Raw genomic sequence first — 10,426 nt, forward strand, 5'->3', positions numbered from 1 at the left:
TACTTTCTCTCTGCATTTGCATCGTTTACATTCAAGTCAGTTTAAGGGATGTGTCATGTTTTGGAAGGAGATGAGAAACTCAGAAGCAAAAATTTCTTCTCAGAAGCAAAGGGCTCGGGAGGAAGATGTGGGAACAGGCGTGTTGTGGGGGAACAGGCGTGTTGTGTGGGAACAGGCGTGTTCGCAGCCGTTCTGCGAGGGCTTCCACCCTCCCTCCCGTCAGGACAGGGGCAGCGGAGGAGGAGGAGGGTGAGTGCATCCCTCAGACGAGCCCTTGCGCGGTTCCAGCCGCAGAGGAGGATTGTGCTCCCCCGCACGCCTCGGCAGGAGCTGACAGGCAGCAGCCTGGCGGTGCGGTGCCTGTCTGATCCCAGCTGTCTGCCTCCCGCACGGAGCTGCTCTCACAGCACAGAGGCAGCTTTGAGACAGGCAGAGATGATTTCCAAGTCGCTGCTCTGTGCTCTGCTGCCCTCAGCCATGCCGGCTGCTGCTCTGTGACATTCACTGTGAGGCTGGGGTCTCGTCTGAGCTCAGGGATGGGAGGAGGGGACAGTCCCAGCCCCCCCCAGCCAGGACAGCTATGGACATGACCTCTGCTCCATTCTGCTCCGAGGCAGGATTCCCCAGGTGCCTGTGCCTGCCATTTAAAGCTCCAAACTTCCTCTGTTGTCATCTGTTTTTCTTCTGCCTCTGCAAATTCTACCTGGAGCTGGTGATCCAGCTGAGAGCTTTCCTTGCTCAAGGAGTGAGGGCTCTGCAGAGGAAAAGTGGCAGAACTGTCTCCTACTGTGCCCAGCTGGGTGACCAGCAGCCCCTTGGGACACTGCAGCTCTGCTCCTCCTGGCTATTGTGGCTCAGGGAAACGGGAACTTCAAATGTCAAGGGTGAGCTGGATGGGAGAGATTCCAATAAAAAGCAAAAATGGTTGTTTGAGAAAATTAATTGAATTTATTTGACAAATACTTGCAGATCCAGGGAGCAAGTGCACACATACCTGGAAGAATTGCTTCAAAGAAAGCCTATTGTGCTGCTGTCGCTTGTTCTGCTCCTTTTTCATTTATTTTTTTTCCCTCTTGGAACTGCTCTGAGCTGGAGAGCCAGTGACAGAGGAGTGCATTTCATCCACAGCCAACCCAGCAGCACACGGCCTATTCCAGAGGATCTCCACAGGCCATCATTGTCTGGCCCTGCCGCTGTCTGGGCAAATTTAGCACATAGCCAGTGGGCTGCTTTAATAGGAGTGCTGCGATTTCAGGAGAGCTGAAAATTTATATTCCCCTGTAATTGCCACAGCACACCTTAGTGCTGCTGCTGTAGCAGGAAAATGGTTCTCCCCAGTGCACCGGGGACTCGGCAGAGATGCTGGCACAAACAGGATAATGAATGCTAAGGTACCTCGTGTGTCGCACAGACTGAGCTTAAATATTGAACGAGCAGCATTCCTGAAAGAGCCAGATCCCCTCCTTGGAGAGGGGCAGGATGTTATCTTAAACCTAGGGAGCATTTTGCCCTCGGCACACTGGGATTTGCACTGAGACCTCACGACAGTGATAATGAGATTTGAGAGTTTGGAACACATCTTAATGCACTGTGTCCCTCATATCTCTTGTCTGAGTAAAATGAGTTTGAATTTTTCATTTTAATTGCAGACTTGTGATCTGGAATAGACATTCTTGTACTGAAAAGCATCCGCTTTTAGATCCACTCCTTGGGGCATACAATGACACAGGCACCCCGTGTCAGGCACTGCCTGTCAGAGCACAGCTGGATCCCCGTGGTGGGCACAGCTCCACAGGCACTCCAGCCAGGCAGAACAGCTCAGGAAAGCCTCATGGCTCAGGAGTGGCTCCCTTCTCTGGACAGGCAGATTCAAGCAGGGTTTTTTGTGCCATGACTGACTACTGAGCTTGGAACAGCGTTCTCAGAGCCCAGCCGACCCCAGTTCAGATGAATCACAGAATCCCAGGATGGTTTGGGTTGGAAGATCATCTTGTTCCAATATCCTGATGTAGGCAGGGACACCATTCAACAGACCATATTGCTCCAAGCCCTGTCCAACCTGGCTTTGAACACTTCCAGGGATCCAGGGGCAGCCACAGCTTCTCAAGAACATTTGTGCCAGGGCCTCACCACCACAGGGGAGAATTTCTCCAATTATCCCATCTAACTCTGCACTCTATTGATGTGAAGCCATTCCCCCCTTGTCCTGTCACTCCAGGCCCTTATAAAAAGTCTCTCTTCATCTTTCTTGTCAGCTCCCTTCAGGTACTGGAAGGCCACAATTAGGCCATCCCAAACCCTTCCAGACTGAACAATCCCAATCCTCTCAGCCTTTCCTCAGAGGAGAGGTGTTCCATCTCCAGTGGGGAGAGGTAAACCTGCTGCAGGCTGAATTGCACCAAGCCTGGGGTTTCACCATCCTAGGCCAGCCCCTGACCAGCTGTACAGTGTTGGTCTGTTCCCCATATCCCTTGGGATCACACTTCCCTGGCCTCAAAAGTGAGCTCAGGGGTTTGGCTGTTGCTGCTGCCCTGTGAGAGTCCTTAAAGTCGCTGCTCTACTGGAATAAGAAGTTATCTCTAACCCTGTAGGGATTTGGCAAAGATGCTGGCACGAAAATAGTTTGTAATGAGCTTTAAGACATATTAATGAAGAGAAGTATAATTATTATTACCAAGTTCAATTACAGCCCTTGGATTACAAATATTCTCCCACAATCCCTCAGGAAAGCAATGCATCTTGTCTCCGCAATTAAATAAACTGAGTATCAAGGGGAGGGAAGAGGATTAAACTACAGAAGAAAGAATTGCTTCAACTTGACTGTGGTGGCCCCTCTCCTCCTCCCGCCCAGCTCTCTGTGCTTTGAGGAGAAGAATCCTCACTCAGCAGAGCCCAATGGTGATAAAATATTCCTTGAGAAACTGGTGGTTGGCTTCCTTCCAAAGACTCCGGCATCTGTAATGCAGCAGTTGCCATGCTAGTGGAATCTAATAAACTCTTGTCTGCAGCACTTCTGGAAGTGCACACCTGTACAGTTCTGCTGCCCAAAGATGCAACCTAGGCACTTCTTCGGGCTTTTTCCTTCTGTGGTTACTGAGCGTGGAGACAAAAGCGAGGGATGTGCCTGCTCCCCACGCAGGGGTGTGACCAAAGCACGGGGAACGTGAGAACCTGAGAACCGCGGAGCTGCAAACGCCGAGATCGCCGCGGGTCAGGCGGGGAAGCTGCACAGGAGTCGAGAGAGGGAAGCTCGACCTTGGCAACACAGCAGGAACGCCAGCAGTGGTAAAAGCAATGCAGTCCCCAGGGAACAGCGAGATGCAGGGGCTGCTCCAGCCTGCTGACTTCTTGGCTGGAGCAGTTTGTCTCTGGAGAGCTCAGAGGGGAGGAGAAGGCGGTGATCAGCTGTGTGTGAGCAACAAGGGGCACTGCACTGCTTTCCCTTGCTGGAAGAAATCCATTACAGGGAGGATCACCCTGCCATGGATGCTGGCTGGCACAGGGCCAGGCTCACTTCCAGGGCCAGAGCAGCTCTGCTGGCTCTGATGCAGGTGGAGAAGAGCCTGACAGTGTCTGGAAGGTGGAATGGGCAATCTGCAGGTGGGACAGGAGGTCTGGGAGGAGGGACAGGAGGTCTTCAGGTGGGACAGGAGGTCTGGGAGGAGGGACAGGAGGTCTGCAGGAGGGACAGGGGGTCTGGGAGGTGGAACAGTGAGGTGCACAGTTGACACCATTGCTGTCTCTGGCCCCTGGAGCAGTGCAGGATGCTCCAAGCTGGCCAGAGCAGGGGCTAGTGCTTTCTCTCTCTCTCCCCACAATAAAATCTATCCTGAAACACTTCTGATACCAAAATGTACCAAGTTAAGCACAAGAGCAGAAGTCTCTGGTGACATGGCTGAGTTTTGGCAGGACATAGACAAAGGATGACAAACCTTGGCATATGGATGGCATGGAAAATGTGCCAGTAGTGCACAGGTAAGTTACCCAGCACCCTACCGGGCAGTGCCTAGAAACTTGGTTTACTTCTTTTCCTATTAAACAGGATAACAAAAGCACAGCCACACAGTGCAGGAGTTTCTCCTTAAACAGTGCTATTGTCTGCAGATGAAGCAGGGCCAATGTTTGTTTCAATTCCCTCAGAACCCTCTCTCTGAATGGGTTTCTTGTGCACCTGATTGTTGTTCAATCTCTCCTGCCCAACCTGGTGTACACACGGTTCCAGGGCTTGCTTTTGATCACGTTGGCTGCAGGACACTTGTTCCTCCTGTGAACCCTGCTCCTTTGTTCCTGTGAGTGTGCCACCCACGAGGAAACCTTTGTCCAAATAATCTCAGATTCCCTGAAGAGCGAGAGCTGCCAGCTTTGCTTTCTAGTTGAAGTGACAGCAAGGAACATACAGATTTATTCTTCTATTCACTGGTGGCTTTCTATTCGTGTGTCCTCGGATCAAATCAAAGTGTCAAAACAACATCCTCGGCACTCCAGCGGCAGCTCCTGCCCACCAGACAGGCATGTGAAGAGCAGGTATTTTTAGCAGAAAAGAATAACCAGCAAGGGTCATGTAGTGAAAAAATAACCCAAGACAATGGTAAGAAGAAACCAAGGCAATTCTACTGGAACCTGAGAGGATTGGTATCACACCAGTCACTCCTCTGCCCCAGGAAGAAGTACAGAAAGGGACAGGAAGATGTGGCAGTCAAGTTTCTGGCTCTGTGACAGTGTTATTAGAGCCCTAAACCCTCTTCCTGGGCGGTTTTTAATTCTGACTCTGTGTTAAGCATTAAGCATTATCAGTGCATGCAGGAAAGAGCCCTAGAAATGTGCTGCTTGAGCAGGAGTGCCCAGCTGAAGTCTTTCTCTGCTTACATGATTAATCTGTCTCTGAAGAGCAGCTATTACACAGTGGGACGGTGTCTGGACAGTTGTGTGACATCTTCTGTGCAGGATGCGAGCAGTGTGGATGACAAAGGCACTCAGCCAGCCCTGTGGAGAGGTGGGAGATGACTCAGAGCTGTGGCATCGTGTAATGGAGCTGCTCCTGGAAAACCTGCTTCAAAAGACTCGGGACACAGGAGATCAGCAGCGGTGCTTGATGGAGGCAATACCTGATGTAGGAAGTACTTAAGCAGATTGTAATGAGGATGTGGGTTCATTACCAGAGCCTCCCAGGGCTGATAAGGGAATCGCTGCTGTTGCACTGCAGTCCCCAGACGGAAGGAATGCGTAAGAGCGCGCCGCACCGGGCCGCTGGAGCCGCTGTCCTAGCGTGATTCCTACCCATGGAACAATATTGCTTGCTGTTGCATGAACAGAACATGTCTCCTCTGATTGTTTTTTCCTGCTCTTTTGAAGATAGATGCTGTCTGAGGATCCCCACTGGTAGAAGGTCCTCTCTGAGGTGCAGTTACAGCTCTTTACACGTAACCTCTGGCACTGGGAACTGGTGGTAAAAAGAAATAAATCCAAGTGGAGATCTTTTGGCACAGAGTTTGTTCTGGTTCTGAAAGAAGTCGTGAGAGTGGACAAGAGACTGACCTCAATAGCCTGTTCCATGGCCCTGCTCCAGGGTGCTTCAGCTGTAATTATCCTTTTTTTAATTCAGGGAGCTACTGAACTGTGATGAGATTCCTGCAGTGGCTTAAACTCCCCCTCCTGTAGGATACCAGGGAAAGAGACACCTCTTCAGGAAAATGCTGATGCCTTCTTGCTCTGCTAAGAAAATGCCGCCTGGCCCAGCTGCCTTCTCCATCTCAGGTGCTCATCCATAGGCATGTGCCTTTGCTTGGACCAGCTCTGTCCTGGGAGATTTCCTCTGCCCAGAAATTGGCAACTCTTATACGCCAAGAATTAAATTGTTGAGGGGTTTTAAACTTTACGTATTGAATTATTGCAAGACAAGTGACAGAAAGTGAGCAAGAGTTAATTATGTGACAGGGAGAGGAAGTGCCACTGTGCAGCAATCCTTTCAAAGGCAAACAGAAATATTTATAGACTCGGGACTGCACAACTTGCCGCGCTCTGACTCGAGATGTGCTACTGATTCACGGGGCAGCACTTTCGGATGGGGCTCTGGTGTGGGCCACAGCTCTGCTGAAAGGTAGGTCTCACCTCAAGCTGCGTTCAGAGGCAAGTGCTAATGAGAGAAAATATTGGTAGGATTTTGTCAAATCAGGGTTTAAAAACATCCTGGTGATGTCCTCTTTTCAGTCCCTCGGTGGATTTCCCTTTCTTCATGGCTGGCAGAGTGGCTGTGAGTGCTCACCGAGGTGACCCCTGCCCACACCACACCACCAGCTCTGCAGGGACAGTGCCCCAGCCCCTCCAGATTTGGGGCACATGCACAGCTTGTGCAAGTGCTCATTTCTTGGGTTATTTCCCACCACACCACGATACTTCTGTTCCATTCTGCCTTCCAAGCAGCGCTGCAAAGTGCAGAAGCTGGGAGAGGAGACAAACACGATGCTGAGATCAAACCCGATCAACGTCTGCAAGCAGCCACCCCGCAGTGACGCCCTGTGGGACACTCCCTGCCCTCCTCACTGCTCCCAAGGGTTACCCCGTGCAGAGCCACCCTTGGTGGCACAGCCTCGGCTGTGTGCCCTCCACAGCCCTGGGCCTGGCCTGGGATACTGTCGCTATTTTCAGGGACTGACTAATCCTGACGGGAGCAGGAAGAATCTGCTGTTACCTGCAGAGGACAGAGGGAGGAGATAATTCATTCCCATCCCCAAAGCAATCCCTGCAGGCAGGTTTTGAGTCAGATTTCCAATCATCTGCCTTTGGAGACCACCAAGCAGGCTTAAAAGAAATCTTTATATTTTTAGCAGTAACATAATAGTGGTGGAAATTTAATAAAATTCACCATCAAATATTTATCCCATTACATTGGCTTAAGTAATTTAAGATGCTGAAATCAACATGGTGGGTTTATATTTAATGAGCCTTGTGTAAAACAGCCACTTCCATCCTTGTCAGGTGTGTAGAGAAGACACTTGCATTCACTCAAAGAATTTTTATCTCCCCAAAGATATGGTGTTAAATAATGTACAACACTCACCAAAATGTTACCTGTCACTGGTGGAAAATCAGGCTGGGGCTCAGTGAGCCTGATGTTCACTGGCATGTAGGACAGAGGAAGGGCATTCTTAAATTATTATTATTTTAAATCTAACTAAGCAAATTTGCTGAGAGCAGCCTGGGCTCAGCTTTTGGATGAAGTTCAGCCTTGCTGAGTGTGGTGTTCCCAGCAGCCTGTCCCTCTGACAGCTGGGCAGGGTGGCAATGCCAGGACCAGGCTCAGCTACCTGCAGGCAGGGGAGGCTGGAGGATGCAAAGAGAAGCTGTTTGTTCCTGAGATGCCCTGTTCCAGCTGGGAGCAGCACACTCAGAGCTGCAGAACACAACTGCTCCAGCTCTCTGGGGTGCCCAGCAAAACAACCAGGCCAAATCTGGGCATGTCTCCCATGGAGACAAGCTGGGAGAACTGGGGGAATCCAGCCTGGAGAACAGGAAGTTCTGGGGAGACCTTGGAACCCCTTGCAGTGCCTAAAGGGGCTCCAGAAGAGCTGGAGAGGACAATGGACAAGGGCATGGAGTGACAGGACAAGGGGACATGGCTTTAAACTAAAATAGGGGAAATATAGATTTTATTTTAGGGAGAAATTCTTCCCTGTGAGGGTGGTGAGGCGCTGGCACAGGTTTCTGAGAGAAGCTGTGGCTGCCCCATCCCTGGAAGTGTCCAAGGCCAGATTGGACAGGGTTTGGAGCAACCTGGGATAGTGGAAGGTGTCCCTGCCCATGGCAAGGGGTCGCATCGGGATAAGCTTTAACGTCCCTCACTCCCCAACCATCCTGTGTCTCCCCGACTTGGGCTCCCGGCAGGAGAGCAGACTTGATGGGGGCTGAGCCTCTCCCACGAGAACGGAGAGAACTCCTTGTCCCTCCCATGTCCTTTATGTCATCATGTCCCCCCGTATCTCCCCGCGTCGCCCACCCTGCGTGTCCCCCCGTGTCCCCCATGTCCCCCGTGTCCCCGAGCCCACGAGCGGCGCGGCCGCACCGCCGGTCTCACACTGACCCCCAGCGTCGGGCGGCGGCTGAGCCCGAGCTGCTGCCCCGGCCGGGAAGTTCGATGGGAATGAAACCCTAATTAAACCCTAATTAGAGCCTGTAGCAAAGCGACGTGACAAAGCGGGAAGCGGAGGGGCGGGAGCGCCTGTTCCCACGGCTACAGTTACTGCAGCCTTTAAACTGAGCCAGGAAAAGGTTTCTGTAGCTGATGCTTTTTAACAGCCAGGCCAAGTTGCCAGTAAATCATTAAAATCCTTGTAATCAGTCTCCTGGAGCAAAGGTAAGGATTTGGACGCAGTGAGACGCTTTGTGCTGGGAGAGATTTACTTGTGGTTTGTGAAATACTTTCAAAATCGATATGCCAGGAGCAAGAGGGGCTAAGAGAGGGCAAGAGACCTGAGGCAGGTGGAATTCACCGGGCAGTGTTTAGACGTGCCTTGGGAAGGATTTGCCAGGTAAACACTAGAGATGGTTACAAAAAGTGCATCAGTAGCAGGGGGACAAGAGCACGAGCAGCAGGGCTCCAGGAAAGGGTTTGGGGCTGAGTCCTGGCAGGGCTCCAGCTGTACCCATCACAGGAAGCCCCAACAGCCCCTCAGACAGGTACTGCAACCCCCCAGGCTGGGCTGGGTTCTCTGCACTCCCTGTTCCGCGATGTTCCTTATGGTTTGTCATTAACAAATGTCACAGGTTTCCTCTTTGTTGCTCTTTCTCACAAAGCCCACGTACAGCTCTGTCGTGTTAATTAATTTCCTCAGATACTGCCTTTCCATGTTTGGTCCTTGATAAAACACTTGCTAGAAATCCAAAATAAGACTCAAAGAGATTTCTCACATGGCAAGCATAAAGTTTCATTATGTACCGTAAATTGCCTGTGATTTCTGTGTCAAGGCTCACCAGCTCCTGACGGGAGCACTCCTCTGTGATGGAAATGAGGGGTTTATTCTGTGTGAGTGGTGCAAAGGTCCTCAGGTCAGCAGTGCTCAGGGCAGCTGCATCGGAGGGCTGCAGATCCATGTGAATTTCAGTTCTAGATGGGGCATCAACTCCCAGAGAACTTCCCAGGGCACAGTGCCTCTGGGAGCCCAAAAGTGGCAGTTCATAGAATCATGGAATCACAGAATGGCTTGGCTTAGAAGGGATCTTGAAGGTCATCCAGTTCTAACTCCCTGCCATGGGCAGGGACACTTTCCTCAGGCCAGGTTACGCAGAACCCCATCCAACCTCAATGCTCACCAACATTACCTGAGCTGGCATGACAACACCCTGTGATGGAACAGCAGCTAAACATTTTTTCTTCAAATCTTCAACACAAGACCAACTCTTCCTGCTGAGGAGGCAGCAAGAAGGATGCAGCAGGGAGCAAGGCTCCTGGTCCTGGTTATTTGGAAGTGAATCTTCCTCCTGCTTTCTCCCATGGAAGAAGAATTCAGCCACTTGAACTCCACCCACCTTTCCCATGGCAGGAAAAGGCCAGCCAGCGCTCCTGATGGATGGCTGTTCAGTATGACAGACCTCACATTCAACAGTTAACAGCCAGCATGTTTACAGGCAACAATTTTTTTGGCTGCTGTCCCTGGCATGTCAGTCATGTTTAGCCAAATGAACTGGGAGGATTATAACAGACAGGGACACTGGTGCAAGTGACAGGCGCAGAGACAAGTGCTGCAAGAAGCTCATTTGCACATCAAGTTTCACAGCCCGGCTCTCCCTTCCTGCTCCATAAGCTCATCAGCTGCTGCTGCAGAGCCGCCAGTTTTCACAGGAATGATGGAGCTCACAAAACCTCTTTTCATTTTTTCTTCCCTGCCTGCTTAGATTCTAACAAATTCTAACATAACCCATTTTTTTAATAATGAGAATAAGCCCCCTTTTATGTGGAAATGTGGGTTTAATGTAAATAGCTCGTGCTGCTCTGATTCTCTCAGAGGGCTGTTGGCTGTTGGCAGTCCCCCTGTTGCCTTTCAAGCCACTTGGGAGTCACTGCTGCTGAGATGGGGATGTATCTCAGAGGGATCCACAGTCTCTCCTGGGTGCTTCCTGCGCTATGTGACAGTTTTTATCTCGGCCATATTTCAAAATATGCAGCAACATCTGAAACTGTGAAATTGCCCCCAAAATAACGTGGTTAAAGGAGGGAATAGGGGGAGTGTGACACGAGAGCTCTGGATGCAGCCCTGCCATCCCAGCTCCATCTAAGCTACTGTGCCCCTTGCACCCTGTGTCCAAGGCCACCCCATAGAGCCTCGTGTGCTTGTAATTGTGTACCTCACCCCACACCAGGTCACCAAAAGCCACGGGATAGCTCAGGGCTTTGCCACCCCCTTCGCAGTGCTCAGTCACATCAGCTTTCCAA

The sequence above is a fragment of the Passer domesticus genome, chromosome 22 (genome assembly GCF_036417665.1).
Source record: "Passer domesticus isolate bPasDom1 chromosome 22, bPasDom1.hap1, whole genome shotgun sequence".
Taxonomy (NCBI): Eukaryota; Metazoa; Chordata; class Aves; order Passeriformes; family Passeridae; genus Passer; species Passer domesticus.